We start from the raw sequence: 15932 nt of genomic DNA on the forward strand, positions 1-15932 counted from the left end.
GAAACTTCTATATAGCACTCTCCAGCCAGCCAAAACAGTCTTTATTATGCTATCTCTAAGAGAAAGTCACCAAAATCTATTTACCAAATCATCAGCCAAAAATGTACAGCTAGAATTTTTTTTTTTTTGCAGTATGCGGGCCCCTCACTGCTATGGCCTCTCCTGTTGCGGAGCACAGGCTCCGGACGCACAGGCTCAGCGGCCATGGCTCACGGGCCCAGCCGCTCTGCGGCATGTGGGATCTTCCCGGACCTGGGCACGAACCCGCGTCCCCTGCATCGGCAGGCGGACTCTCAACCACTGCGCCACCTGGGAAGCCCACAGCTAGAACTTTTAATAAAATAATCTACTTTAATAGATTTAGTATTAAGCATATTAACACTACTCTAGATTTTCCAGTGAGCTAAGCGTTCAGTGATAACTAGCCAAAACCAAAGTTTCTCTCTTCTGAATTTAAAGTACTCACTGTTTACTGCAAAATAACCACACACGTAAAACTCACTTTTTTTTCCTGCTATTTATTTTTGCCTAAGCCCCCTGACTCCCTTAGATGGTAAACTTCCTAAGTATCCAATCACTTACGAGGCCTTGGCCTTCACTGGGAACAACGGAGGCCAAAAAAAGCAACAAACTCATAGGACACAAATGCTTTTGAAAAGTCACCAAAAAAGGATCATGATTTCTACTATGACCAGTCCTTAGTACTTTCCCCACGCAGTGATGACCATCAATATGGAAAATGTGGATTCAAAAGAACACTTAGATGGTCACACAAGCTACTATAATCCACAAAGGGAGTTTGTAGTACCCATGACATTCCCAAGGTCACAGACATAATAGAATGTCCATTCTTTACAATCCAATTCCATCCCCTTCAGGTGTCATCCTTGGCTCACTATTAAAATCTTTTCTGAATTCCTCTCCAGAAATTTCTCCTAAGTAGAGAAAGAGAGGCTTTTTCTTCACCTATAATTATGGATTATCATTTGTAAAATGTAAGTTTTCTGTTACCATGAACATGAGAAGGGGGCCCATAATGCAGGCATCTGGGAGTGTGGCCACTGCAGCTCAGTCTGAGCTCCTCTATTTGTCTCTAGAGCACGCGGAATGTAAACGCTGCAGCATCCCTTTCCTTATCTTATTTGTTTCTCATAGTGTCACCTTTGAATTATGGATGCAGCCTATTTTACTCTTATTAACAAACTCTAATACCTGTCCTTTCTTCAGGACACAGAGTTTCTTTCTCATCAACACTATCAAACAGGAACCATATTTCCTAAGTCTTTGCATCCCTCATAGAGACTTGGCAAATAGTAGACAGTCTTTCATAAAATTGGTTTTGAGCATTTACTATACCAGGTGCTAGGCATTCTTCTCACTTTTTAGACAAACATTTTCATCAAAGCTCAGTATACTTATATATGTCTGAAACAAAATGATTGGTATGCAAACAATTCTCCTGTAACTTTAATTGTGTGAAGGGTATTCTTCAATTTGCCAGTATCAGAGATCACATGCTTCATCCATAAATTCAGAGTGACACTAAAGATGAGAGGGAGACTGCGGTGTGCTTACACTGCAGCCATGTGTTTAACTTGCCTGCTACCTTTGCTTAAACTTATGCCACCAAAGAAAATCAAAAGTTTCGCTCAATGATGAGTCTTCTGCTCAGTCATTCAGCACAGTAAGGAAAGCCAGATCATGGGTGATAACTCACTGGCTTTCTTATATGACACAGACTCACAAATATCTCATTGAGCAGCTGTAACACAACCTGTGTTTAAATGAGTTCAGATAATGGTATGGCTACTTGAAGAACTCAGACAGTTACTCTGTGAAAATAAGGTGGATTTCCATGCTATCAAAGTTAAAATGAAAAGCAAAAATCACAACGTGAGCTGGAGGAAGTGACCACTTTTTTCTCACATTGTCTCAAGGTAAAATCTTCAATTGGAGATGAGATCTCAGGTTTTCAGATCAGAGTTATAGAGCTAAACAGAGGTGGCTATTTCAGGTACAAGTGGAGAAGCAGTACTAATTTCTGGTTATATCTGGAATAAAGTTTTCTTAGTCTGACTACCACTACCTTATTAATACTTGGAATTAATCATCATTTGAAAGTAAGTTATTTTTTGAACAAGTCAAGAGTTGCTCAAGCCTGATAATCAAACACATACATTGTTTGGGGTCAAAACCAGTTTCACAACAGCATTTTGTCAGCAAGTACATGATAATGGTTAAAGATAAAAACCGCCTGACGAAGTTCAATCCTTTTGCATCACACCATTCTAAAATAATCTCCACTATTTCTAACCAGCCATTTGACCAGGTAAGATTAATTCTGAATAAATTTTGTTATGATACAGTGGAAAAAAACTAGCATCATCTTTACTTGGGATAAATACGTACACATTTTCATAAACCTAAACAGTGTAACAGTTATCTAGGATAAACATTTAAATTCTAAGACATTAAGTATGAGATTTATAATGGGGAAAAAGGTGCTTCTGAGGCTAAAATATTTCCAAAGTTTAGCTGACCCAAGGCCTAATCCTTTTCCTCTCTCTCTTGAATGACAGAGTTAGTATAAATCCCTAAAACTAAACATAGTAGGGCAATGCTGCCAGTGTTATCATAATACTAACAGAGTAATTCATACAGAACAGATTGTACTGCATCCTCTAATCACTGGTTCTCAGCTCTAAGCAATACTCCTGGTTAGAAATGAGGTAGATTTTGCATTTTTAGTTGGCTATGTTGCAAGGATTGAGGTAGTTGGGTTTGATTCACATACTGGGATGCGAATATGGCAGCTTTTAAGTCAGATACTTTTTATATTCTCATCAGCAGTTAATTATATTTCACAGCTAGAGCAAGCATTAGCCAAGTCAGGCCACGCAATGTGTCAAGCCTTCGCAAAAGAGGGATGCCAAAGTTGAGTTCATTTGTTAACTTAAAATATATATATATATATATTTACTAGTTTCAGACATTATAAGAATCAAATGGCAATACTCTAGAGAGAAATTTCACCTCAACCATTACTCCTGGCTCTTTTGTGACAAACCTGGTCATTTCTGGAGAGAAAACTTTTCAGATAGAAAACAAAGTAGCACTGAAAACCAAACTCAAAATAAAACTAACATTTCTAGAAAACTGAAGATAAACCTGTATAGATGCTCTGTTTTCCTTAACCTCTATTTCTTATAACATGAGTAATACATTTAATAAAGCAACACCATTTTAAAAATCTCCCCAGTATAAAAATACTAATTTAGGGGCTTCCCTGGTGGCGCAGTGGTTGGGAGTCCACCTGCCGATGCAGGGGACACAGGTTCGTGCCCCCGGTCCGGGAGGGATCACACATGCTGCGGAGCGGCTGGGCCCGTGAGCCATGGCCGCTGAGCCTGCGCGTCCGGAGCCTGTGCTCCACAGCAGGAGAGGCCACAACAGTGAGAGGCCCGCGTACCGCAAAAAAAAAAAAAAAAACTAATTTAGGTTGTGTGTATTTGAAAAATATATGCACTCTATTTCTTTGAAATATGAAGCCATGCATATATAGTTTATTTTATTTTAAATTAAGTAGAAGGATAAGCAGATAAAGATATATAGATATTTCTTTTGTTATTGTCAAAGTCGGTAGTATTATAGCATTTATATTTTGATTTTCTTAACTTGTCTTAACAAGAAACTTTTAAAATTTGGGCATAAAAAGTTTGGAAATTTGACTTAGCTGTCTAAGGCAAACTGATCAGACACAGAAACTACAGTTTGTTCTAATTTTAGATATTTGAACACATAAATTTCTAAAGCTGCATAAGAGATACATATTTTGACAATATACTGAGCGATATGACCCATTAATAAATACCAAATAAGCCACTATCCACTACTCAAAAATGAAAATAACTTTAGTACCAGAAATCAAAAAATTGTTTCAATAAAATTTCAAATATTTTTTCTGAAGTGACAAGAAAATCTTTGTAAACTTAATATTAACATTAAATTATATTTAAAAGCAATTCATAGCTAATATGAAAAAGTTATTAAAGTTAAGAATTTCCTGAGAAAAGCAAACATAATTATTACATGAAAATTCAGTGGGGAATGCCACCCATTTTAAAACTATTTTAAAAATACACAAAAAAAGCCACTGGAACACAAGATCAATCATGAAAGTCAAAGCATATCAACTCCGTTGACCATGATCTCCATCCTTATTCTCAAATTATCACCTCATTTCCTGACGCTAATCCTAAATCCAGTTTAGATTAGCTTCAATATCTACAGTATCAGGTTAGTAACAGGGCTGACTAGAAGAAATCACAATGTCTTCTAACAGTCCAGATCTATTTACAAGCTCATATTATTCAAAGGAGCTTCTGGCTGGTCAAAATATCTATTACTTGGGAGAATTACAATCTGGGAAGATGGTAAAAGTGAGGAGAAATGACTAATAACTGCAAACTATATGGCCACCATATAGTTTGACACTGATCACATGACACCAAAAGAACATGAGAGAACAATCAATTCTTTTGCATGAAAGTCATAAATGACTAAATATAGAATTTCAGAGATGTTTAATGTAATAGACAAGTAAATGGATAGTTCTTTTAATAGCCTTTCCTGCTCATTTTTAATAAAATTATATATGTGACAGGAAATGACAGACTTATTACTAAACCAAGTAATATCTAGAAATAGTCTTTGTTTTCTTTGAAAAATCACTTGAGATTACCTTTTTGCACATTTTCACTTCTTGGAAAAGTTAGTAATCATTTCAAGTTTCCTTTATTTAAAAAAGTTTTCCTCTTTCAATTCTGCATCAATATCATTTATTTTATATATTTGAATAAGTGATTCCAACTTTCTTCATTTTTCTCTCTTCTTGCCATACCTTTCTGCTATTCCATCTTCTATTACTTATATAAAGCTAATCAGAGATTACTCATGGATATCCTTAAACAATAGGAATATCAAGAAAGGAAGAGAAGCAATTGTCATCAGATGACTTGCATATTAAAGAAATCTCTAGATGGTGCACTTTCACACTGTACTTTAATTATAAGGACCTAACAGAGCTTTGAGCTAATACCGTCCTTCTGTTGAGTTTATACAAAATGCACACACCTATATACTATGTATTAAATGTGTAAGAGTGTCTGGTGAAGTAGACAAAAAATGGCCATTTGTAATTCCTCTGCTCTTACCTGAATAGCACCACTATAATACCCACTGTCAAATCCAGTACCATTTTACCACTCTGCCTCCTATAATCTGGGTCAAAAAGAAAAGCCCTATTGCTGCTAATTGCCCACCAGGCTGCTCCGGTGGCTCCATATTTAACCAGCAAGAAACCAACACATTAAATGATTAAAGTAGTACAGTATTTAACTATATTTTAAGATTAATCAAAAGTTATGTTATTTATGATAAACTAGGACTATCACACAGAAGGAGTCTGTATCATGCCAAAGAATGGACCAGATAACGATCTTTTTTTTTAAGTGCAGATCAAGGCGGTATTTAAAATAAGAATAAAATATACTGAAGTGCATTTCACATTTCAGGTAACCACTAAAGCTTTGGGAAACTTTTATTTGAGTTTTATACATATATATAGCACACTTTAAAAAAAAAAACTACAGATCACAGAAAAATGCTTGATAAGCACTAGGTCCCATGATTCTATAAGAGGATCCTATAAGATCCTTTCCAACTCTAAGTTTCTACATTTCTCTATTTCTGGATGATTATAGCTAATAAAAAGTATGGGAAATAAACAATACATTCATTACCAATACAAGGTTGAATATAATCCCCTACATTTAAGACTTTTCCTTCTTCAACATTCCAACACATTTAAATTTAAAACATACTTCATTTTATTTTGGATCTGTTTTTAACAAACAACTAGAGAGAAAACTTAAAATGTTTATCTTGACAAATTAAAAATAAGTCCTTTTCAAAAATGTACTGGGCAGATGTGTTGCTTTTCTGACAACAGCCCTGGAGAACAGAATAAATAGAAAACTTATTAGATCATCCTCTCTTTGCAACTTACTACCATATTATCTTAACACTTGCAACTGCATATTCCCTAGAGATACACCAGCCCAAATGCTCTCATCTTTCAAACCCCTTTCTGAAAATTCATTTCTTGCATAAAGTATTTTTCCAAACTTGATTCACTCCATAAGCAGGAAATAGGTGAGTTTAAAATTCTACTAAAATGTTTTAAAAATGCAATGTAAAACTGTATTCGTATTATGTTTTCTCAATATTTTTCAATAACTATTTTTATACTGAAAGTACTTAAAGATATAACTCTATTTCCTCTGGATAATATACACAAACATGAAGCACATGAAAAAGAACATACTCTAATCTTAAGCTCAAAATCAAGGAAAAACATGGAAGTTATTTATGAACTTATTCATGAGCTGGATATCACTGGAATAATAAAGGATATTAATATATATAGCTACAGGCACTGGTATACTAGTCAGTGCCAGTAAGCACCAGGTACCTGGTAATATGATTTTGGTTAAGCCCTCAATGGAACAGTTAGTTCACCTAGGTCAATGATTCTTCTTTTAAAGTAAAGAATAATTGCCCGTTTATCATGAAATCAAGGAAGTTATAATGAGTGCCAGACATCTCAAACATTTGGTGCATTTGCTTGCCTCATAGACGTCTCAAAGCAAACAAGCCCAAAGAACTCAGTCTTCTCCCTAAATCCTGCTCTGTCCAGTGTCTTTCATATCTTTCCAGTTGGTCAGGATAAAAAACCTCAGTGTAATTTTGACTCTTTTCTCTGATGCTGAAAATCCAATCTGATAGCAAGTCCTTCAAAATACATAAGGAAAAAATTTTTTCTAGGTTTCTACCCTGCCCCTCATTCTCCTTTTACCACAGAGGCCAGGATAATCCTGTTAAGACTAAAATCTGATTATTGCCCTTTTGCTCAGAACCCTCCAATGGCTCTCCAACTGCGTCTGAGTAAAAGCCAAAATCCTATTCATGGCCTACGAGGTCCCACAAAGTCCATCTCCGTATCTGCCTGGCGGCTCCTACCACCACTCTTCCCCTGGCTCACTGCACTCCATCCACACTGGCCTCTTTGCTGCTTTTGGAGAAAGAACTGGGGGCAAACTCCTGCCTCAGTCTTTGCACTTGCTGTCTCCTCTGCCTGGAGGAGGCTCTTTTTCCCCAGCTATGGTTCACTGCCTCATCTCTTTCAAGTCCCTGCTCAGCTTTTCACCTGTTTTTGTAAATAAAAGTTTTACTGGAACACAGCCATGTCAGTTTGTTGATATATTAACGATGGCACTTTCAAGCTAGCACTGCAGTGTTTAGTAGCTGCAACAAAGACCCTACTGCCATGAAAATGAAAATATTTACTATTTGGCCCTTTACAGAAAAAGTCTGCTGACCCCTGGAGTAGAAGAAAAAATTGTTGAAAGAAAGAAGACAGCTTGTGAGAGGACAGGATGTGACACAGACAATCTACATGACTAATTAAAGCCATCGACAGTGATGGTTAGAAGTGGGGAAGGAGAGAACATAGTAAGTCAGCTCTAATATAATACAATAAATGAGTAGGTGTACCAAGACAATGGTGGGAAACTGTGGCCCTGAGTAGTATAGGATGCTGTAATCTGAGAAAATGTGTTCAAAGATGGGGTGGTGGAAAGACGGAGGTGTGGGGCACTGAGGGAGGAGGTATTAACAGTGGTTATGTAAAAGTAGTGAAGAACAAGAAAACACCTGTGCACCACCAGGTTCAGGGTTATGTGGAGGACAGAGAAAACAGCCAGCACTGTCCAGTGCTATAGCACACTCAAGAGAAAGCCAGACTGCAGTTAGCACAGGAAGAAATGAACATTCAGAGACCACTGGGAGAACAGAGGGCACTCTGCAGAGATTATGACATAAAATTTGTTATTTTATAAATAACGGGAAAGGGAAAACTAATAGCAGGTGCTAAAAGTTGGCAATTTTCTCACAGTTTAGATATTAACCCAGTAGTTAATCAAATTGTTGAAGATTTTCTCTTTGATAGATTTTCACATTTAGTTTTCTTTTTTAGAAGATAAATTTTTAAATACATTAATTTTTTTTTTTTTTTTTTTTTTGCGGTACACCGGTCTCTCACTGTTGTGGCCTCTCCCGTTGCGGAGCACAGGCTCTGGACGTGCAAGGTCAGCGGCCATGGTTCACGGGCCCAGCCGCTCTGCAGCATGTGGGATCTTCCCGGACCGGGGCACGAACCCGTGTCCCCTGCACCGGCAGGCAGACTCTCAACCACTGCGCCACCAGGGAAGCCCTAAATGCATTAATTTTTAAAGACCAAATTTAAGCAGTATGAGTTTCTGTCATTTTATTACTATCATACTCCTAGAGGGTTCTAAATCCTATTTAAAATATTTATGCATATGTCCTGTATTTATAGCACCTAAATTCCTTACAGGACAATAGTTAATCTGATTTGATTCTTTCATATCATAACAATTTTAATATCTTCTTGCTTAGTTTTAATTAAGTTTTCTTCCTGGTTCTTGTTTTCCAGATAGGAATGCTGGAAAAAATGAATGAAGAAGATACATCTTTAAATTTGCTCTCAATGAAAACTACATGGCATTAATTCATTTTATTTTTTTTTGATGGAAACTGATTCTGCCATCTCTACTCCTAAGCAAAATATTATGTCAAACTACCTTTCATCCTGAACAAAAAATATTAATATATTCTTTAAATACATCTCAGATTTATTGGTAAATATTTTTACCTCTATAATCTTGACCGAAGTCTTCAGTCAGAGACTCTAAGCCAATGGGATAAATGTTTAAGGAGCTTTTCTACCTAAGATTTTCAGGAAACAAAGTTCTTGGTAGAGGGGAGTAGTTCATTTCTTAGGTTATTCAGCTGATTTTCCTGAGTGCTACATGCTGGGGATATAACTGTCAACAGGTCAGTGGTGACCCGGCCCTCATACAGTTTTCAGTCTTTGGGACAAAATCATCTTGCTAATTTTGTGACTCTTAATTCTAGATGATCAGAGTCCCAGCTAAAGCATATCCCAATAGTTACATTTTATGGTCATCTCACTAACCACAGCTATGGGAGCATATGAACATGTTACTATGTGGCAAACACATCTAAACAGGTCATTGGCTCTAACTAAATGCACTATAAAATGTCTTCATCTATATGGGGCTACTAAATCAGCAGTCGTTACCCACTGACCAACTGATTTCATCAAACGTATTTCCCTGATTTTTCTTTTTTCCTGAATTGGCTTGCTATTGAGAAAATTTAACAAGTCATTCAACCTAAAAGATACATTTCCTAGTAAACATTAACATCCCCTGTGACTTACCAAATCCATAGCCACAAGGCAGCCATCATTTCAAACTGCAAATCTGATTATATCACCCTTGCCCAGCTTAAAATTCTTCAATGGCTTCCTATTGATTTGATATTAAGGAGCAAACTCCTTGACATGACCCATTTATCATATAATTTATCACCCAAACTGGGACACTGTGAAAGAGGGTGATTAATGGTCACACCAGTAAACCAGGATGGCCCTGGAAAACAGGTTAGCCTGGCCACCCACCCAGAAGGCTCTCTCCCTCTTCAACTTCCCTCCCTCTTTGCCTCTAGAAACAGAGGTCCTCTTTGAGACTTGGTACTAGTTCCCTCCCATAACAAGCCATTGTTAATACTGTTGCTTGGCATCCTCTTTCCTCCTCTCCAGGTTAACCCTCATCTATCCTTCAGAATGTATTGGGTTGGCCAAAAAGTTCATTCGTGTTTTTCCATACAAACAAACATTTTGACCAACCCAGTATTTTCAGCATCACCTCATCAGGGAAGCCCCCTCTGGCTCCCAAATAAGCTCTCATAGCACTGCCCATCTCTCCTGCATAGAACTGGTCACACTTGCAATGATGCCTTTGATTGTGTGATCGTTTGACTAACATCATCCTTCCTGCTGAACAGATCCCCTCAGATGACTACAGTCATATGCCCCTAGGAAATACTTTCATAGCATCAGACACCTCTGTTAAGAATATATATAAACTCCAACCCTGAGAAAACCATAATTCAAAAAGAGTCATGTACCACAATGTTCACTGCAACTCTATTTACAATAGCCAGGACATGGAAGCAACCTAAGTGTCCATCGACAGATGAATGCATAAAGAAGATGTGGCACATATATACAATGGAATATTACTCAGCCATAAAAAGTAATGAAATTGAGTTATTTGTAGTGAGGTGGATGGACCTAGAGTCTGTCATACAGACTGAAGTAAATCAGAAAGAGAAAAACAAATACCATATGCTAACACATTAAAAAAAAATGGTTATGAAGAACCTAGGGTCAGGACAGGAATAGAGATGCAGATGTAGAGAATGGACTTGAGGACATGGGGAGAGGGAAGGGTAAGCTGAGACGAAGTGAGAGAGCGTCATGGACTTACATATACTACCAAATGTAAAATAGATAGCTAGTGGGAAGCAGCTGCATAGCACAGGGAGATCAGCTCGGTGCTCTATGACCACCTAGAGGGGTGGGATAGGGAGGGTGGAAGGGAGATCCAAGAGGGAGGAGATATGGGGATATATGTATATGTATAGATGATTCACTTTGTTATAAAGCAGAAACTAACACCCCATTGTAAAGCAATTATACTCCAATAAAGATGCTAAAAAAAAGAAAAAGAATATATATATACTCCAAATAGACAAAAGGACAAATACATGTCCCTTGAATATCATAATAGGACATTGTCTAACTGGCTCACCTAAGGATTATCTAATTCTCTAGGATAGTATCTTTGTTCTGATTTATTATTTTTTAGGCCCTAATCAAAAGAGTCTGTCAACTCTGACCCATTGGCCAAATCAGGACAGCAGCCTGTTTTTGTACAGCCCATGAGCTAAAAATGGTTTTTATATTTTTAAGTGACTGTAAAAACAAAACAAAACAAAAACCAGATGATTTTGGATAGAGAACTCACATGGCCCACAAAGCCTAAAATATCTACTACTGTACAGAAAAAGTTTGCCAACCTGTGGGTTAGGGTATTTCACTTGTACAAAATGGATGACAGTATGAATGATTCTTACCTGATAGGAATGCTAATGAGTGTTGTGATACAGTGATGTAAATGGATTTGCAAAGGTTATAGTTTTATTGCCTGCAGAGCAATAATCATTTTAGTACTGGAGCAATCTCATTTCAGAATTCTTTCTTTCCATGACTATGTATACTTCTGTTACTCATCTATGTTTCTGAATTAGCTTTGGCATACTGCTAGTTCCCTCACTGATTAAGTAAATCTCTGATACTTTAGATAGACATATAATGCTTTAATTGATATATAGTACCACATTATATGGATATACCACAGTCTATTTAACCAGTCCCCTAAGGAAGGACATTTGGACTGTTTTCAATCTTTTGTTCTTCAGCCCTATTGCTTTCACTCACCTTCAGTGAGCTTCTCATTGTTATTAACTATAACAACACATGAGCCAGGATTTCCAGGCCTTCTTTTGTTCAGAGGTAATTAACTGATAACCTGTTGTTTGTACTTTATCCTCCAGACAAGCAGGACTTCTTACTGTTCCCTAAGAAACTGACCCTATTTGACCTTTGAGACCCTAGAGCTCCCTTTCATGGAATGTTACCTACTCCAGCCTCTACTATGGAAACCCTATCTACCCTTTAAGCTCAAATGCCAGATGCTCATGATCTGTGGACCTGACATGGACTTCCCTTCCTTTATTTTCTGTAGTCCTGTAAGCCTCACTTCAGGTAAATTTAAGGGAAAGACAAGGTAAAAATTACCCATTGAAATAAAGATCTGAAACTTAATCAGTCTTGAGTAAGTTTCATCATTTTGGAAGTAACACATCTTAAGAGCTGATACATAATCAGCAATAGAAAACCAGAAATTATATCAAACTTCCATACAGAGCCAGGGTGTACAATGGAAACATGGCTTGAATGTAACTGATGCAAAACAAAACAAAGCGGAATCTTTTCAATCACCTTGTAATATGTTTGGTATAAGATAATGATATTCTTGCAAATTGGTAAAAAAGAGAGAAATGGAGAATAAGAATTGTTGTTGTCCCTAAGTGCCTGAATCAGTTAAAATGAACATTCTTACTTACTTAAAAGAAAAGTCAGCCATGTCATTTTGCCCTGCCTTTATATATATTTAGCAACGTTCTGTTCTTCATGTGCTTTCTAACGTGAACTCTCACACAAATGAAACAACACACTGAGCAGTCAACAAGGTGTTGCCCCACGAGGTGGTGAGCTCCTTGAAATCTGGTGCTGTATTTCTGCTCTCAGTATGCACTGTGACTAGCATATTCTGGCATATAGAAGAAACTGGGTAAATGCTTACTAAAGGAATGAATGGATTATGGTATCAGTAGATCAGTGGGTTGGTTTAGGCTAAGTCAGTCTCCTAACCCATTTCTCAGAGAACAATATACCCACATATCTGTAATTACAAAATAAACATAAACTCAAACTTTGGACACGTGGTGACCCATAATCAAGACACAGGCATACTAAAATTTGCCAGGAAAGCTGACTTTCAACTTCCAACAAAAAAATTAACATCCTCTTAGCTATAATAATATTTAACAAATCCTGCCTTGTCCTAAAGTTTTTTGTATGTCCTTGATAGAAGCAAAATCTCTCTTATCTCCAACCAGGCACACGGAATAATGAGGAAGTGACCACCTGCCTAGTTGACCAGATGTCTGGCGATCAATGGAGCCGACACAGGAGTTGCAGCCAGATCTGACTTCTCTTCTAGTTATTTATATATGCCTTCTTTAACCATGGAATGCTGAAGCGTGGAGCAAGCACTCAATAAGTAGTTGTTAGTAATGAATTCATTTATTCTTTGAGTAAATATTTATTGTGTTCTTACTCTGTGCAAAGTATTGCAGGTACTAAGAATGAGGCGGGAAACAAAATGTGCCTGACCTCACAAAGCTAATGTTCAAATGTGGGAAGACAGACCAATGTCCATCAAATAGGCAAATGTATATGTAAGAGAGTGGTAAGTGCTCTGAAAACCAATAAAGCCGAGTTAGGGGGAAGTGAGTACCAGGAAAGGGAGAGGGAGGGTACTTGGAAAAAGTTTCACGGATAAGGTGAATCTTGAGGGGAGGCCAGAGGAAATAAACAGAGCAAGTCATGGGGATGGCTCAGGTGAAATCAGATGGAAGACAGAGGGAATACAAGACCCTAAGGGAAGACTATACTTGGTATGTTTGAGAAACTGTGCCTGGAGTAGAGGGAACAAGGGAGAGGGTAGCAAGAGATGAAGTCAGAGGTGTGAGTATGAATGTGAGTGTGTGGGGGCATGAGGTGGGCAGGATATGGGGCTTTAGAGGAGGGTATTGTAAAGGGCTTTGGCTTTTCCTCTGAGGTACATGGGAGTTCACTGCAGGGTTGTGAGGAGTGGGTGACATGTCAAAACACTGTAAGGAAGCAAAGGCAGAAACATAGAGAAACCAATATAAAAAGCCAAGTGAAAGACAATGGAGTTTCAGACGAGGCTAGTGGCACTGAAGGTGCAGATGTGTTCAGACTCTGGACGTATTTTGAAAGTAGGTGCTGACAGGAGCCGCTGATAGATTAGCTGTGGGCTGTGAGAGGAGGAGAGGAATCAAGTAGGACATCAAGGGTTTTGTTCTGAGTAACTGATATATTAGAATAGGTGCAGATGGAAGAGGAGGACGTTGAAGAGATGGGAGTACATAGGAAATGCCACACATACACCTAAATGGAGAAGTCAATTGGGCAGTGGATAAACTCATTCTTTAGTAAATGAAATTTACTCTCGGCTTACCTGAATATAGCACATTAAAACTAGGTATCAGAACATTACATATAATGTTTAAGAATAAGGCTCTGGGGGCTTCCTTGGTGGCGCAGTGGTTGAGAGTCCGCCTGCCGATGCAGGGGACACGGGTTCGTGCCCCGGAGCAGCTGGGCCCGTGAGCCATGGCTGCTGAGCCTGCGCTCCACAACGGCAGAGGCCACAACAGTGAGAGGCCCGCGTACCGCAAAAAAAAAAAAAAAAAAAAAAAAGGCTCTGAAGTCAGAATGGCTAGGCTCTAATCTTGGCTCTGTCACTTATTAACCTTTTGATCTTGGACGCTTAATCTCTGTGTCTCAGTTTCTCAGTTGTAAAATGGGAATAATAAGGGAATCCTTCCATTGGCTTGTTGTGACAATTAAAGGAGATAGTATACATCTAAAGCTCAAAATGGGGCATGATACATAAAAGGACTGGACGAATGTCATATATTACTGTTATCATTAAATTAAATGACTATAATTACTAAAGTAAAAGGAATGTTATGAAATGTTGTTTGAAATTTTGAATCAAACACTTTTGATAAATTAATTTGCATAATATTGTGTGAAATAAATTCTCTAATACTTGTGGTTGGCACTAGGCAGTTACAGTAGGATGCATGACAATAGAGTTTCAGCAGATGGATAGTCAGAGGAAGAAAAGTACCTGACTGCAATAGGAAGCTTTAGCCCAGGACCAACTATTAAAAAGCTTTCTCTCCAATCTTGGTAAAGTACAGAATGGATGTGGACCTCCATTCTTCATATGCATATTAGGAGGCTGGAGTTAGATGGGTCTTAGCTGTTTCCTTCAGCTAGAACAATCTACTAGCATCTAACTTTAATAAATACTTATAACACTGATTATACAAATGAAGAGTTAAGCTTTTTTTGTGGGGATTTGTAAAAAAAAATGATTTTAAATAATAGGTTTATTGCTACCCATGAATAAGGCAGCAAATTATCACCTGGAAACTTTCCCTTATTTCTCTTAAATCATTAATTGCCAAAGGATGCTCTCTTTGAAACTAAAGGAAGTAGAGAAATACATCAATAACTTTCAAATAACTATGCAGTTAATTCTGTGTAGAAATGCGTTCCGTTAAAAGTGATCCTTTCATTTCAAATCAGTTTTCCACAATTTTTCACTACAACAAATTTTAGATTGCTTAGTGCAGTCAGTTCTCATTGTTTGCGGTAGTTATGTTTTACAAAGTTGCCACAAACATTGAGTTAGCAAATACTGAACCACTGCTCCTATGGGAAATACAGGCTTAGCTTCCTGCAAGCTTCTAGTCACATTTTGGTCAGCGAATATATGACCTTTCTTTATGCATGTTTCCATTTAAAGACATCTTATTAAATACATATTACTGACTTACTAACATTGAACCCACAGCCAACAGCACTATAACTCATGCCTGAAAGCAGCTTCTCTACAAAGCTTATCTAATACATGCGTTCTATCTTATCTTCTCCATAAGGCACATCTCAGCCTTTCTGAGCTTAGAAACACTAGACAGCACTTCAGCCCTATGCTTAGGGGCCATTTTAAACAGCAAAACCAGGCACTATTAAACAGAATGTGACAGACACTTGTTTTGAGTATGAGAGCTAACACAAGAAGATAGAGTGTCCCCTTGTCAGTCCTCAGCAGGGAATGCCCATGCACATTGGGTGGCTCCAACTCTTTGCTGCTCTACAGGTGTCTGTGAATGTCTGAGAATGAACATGAAAGCACCCCAAGTATTGATAGGATTACAAATAAATTTTAGCAAGCAGGTGATTTAACAGATGTGGAATATGCAAATAATGACTGACTGTGTTTATTTCCTTATGCAGCTTTAACTGATCATGGATCTCAGCTCTTTTATTATATTTATCTGTTCTCTAGCACTACAATCAAGGGTTATTAATAAACACAAATACTTAATTTTCAATGAGGAAATTAAACCTATGTAGTTAACCATTTATAAAGTAAAACTTTTTTAGATATCAGTTATCATCTGATCAACCTACT

The 15932-nt window shown here is 37.6% G+C and overlaps 1 protein-coding gene across 6 annotated transcripts in view; it reads right to left on the reverse strand.

Moving 5' to 3' along the window:
• The window catches only part of CAMK2D (calcium/calmodulin dependent protein kinase II delta), a 280888-nt gene that overhangs the window by 153895 nt on the left and 111061 nt on the right, over positions 1-15932 (reverse strand). The gene's annotated exons all lie outside the window — the stretch shown is intronic.

The sequence above is a fragment of the Monodon monoceros genome, unplaced genomic scaffold (genome assembly GCF_005190385.1).
Source record: "Monodon monoceros isolate NGI ecotype Baffin Bay Population unplaced genomic scaffold, NGI_Narwhal_1 Super_Scaffold_20, whole genome shotgun sequence".
NCBI lineage: Eukaryota > Metazoa > Chordata > Mammalia > Artiodactyla > Monodontidae > Monodon > Monodon monoceros.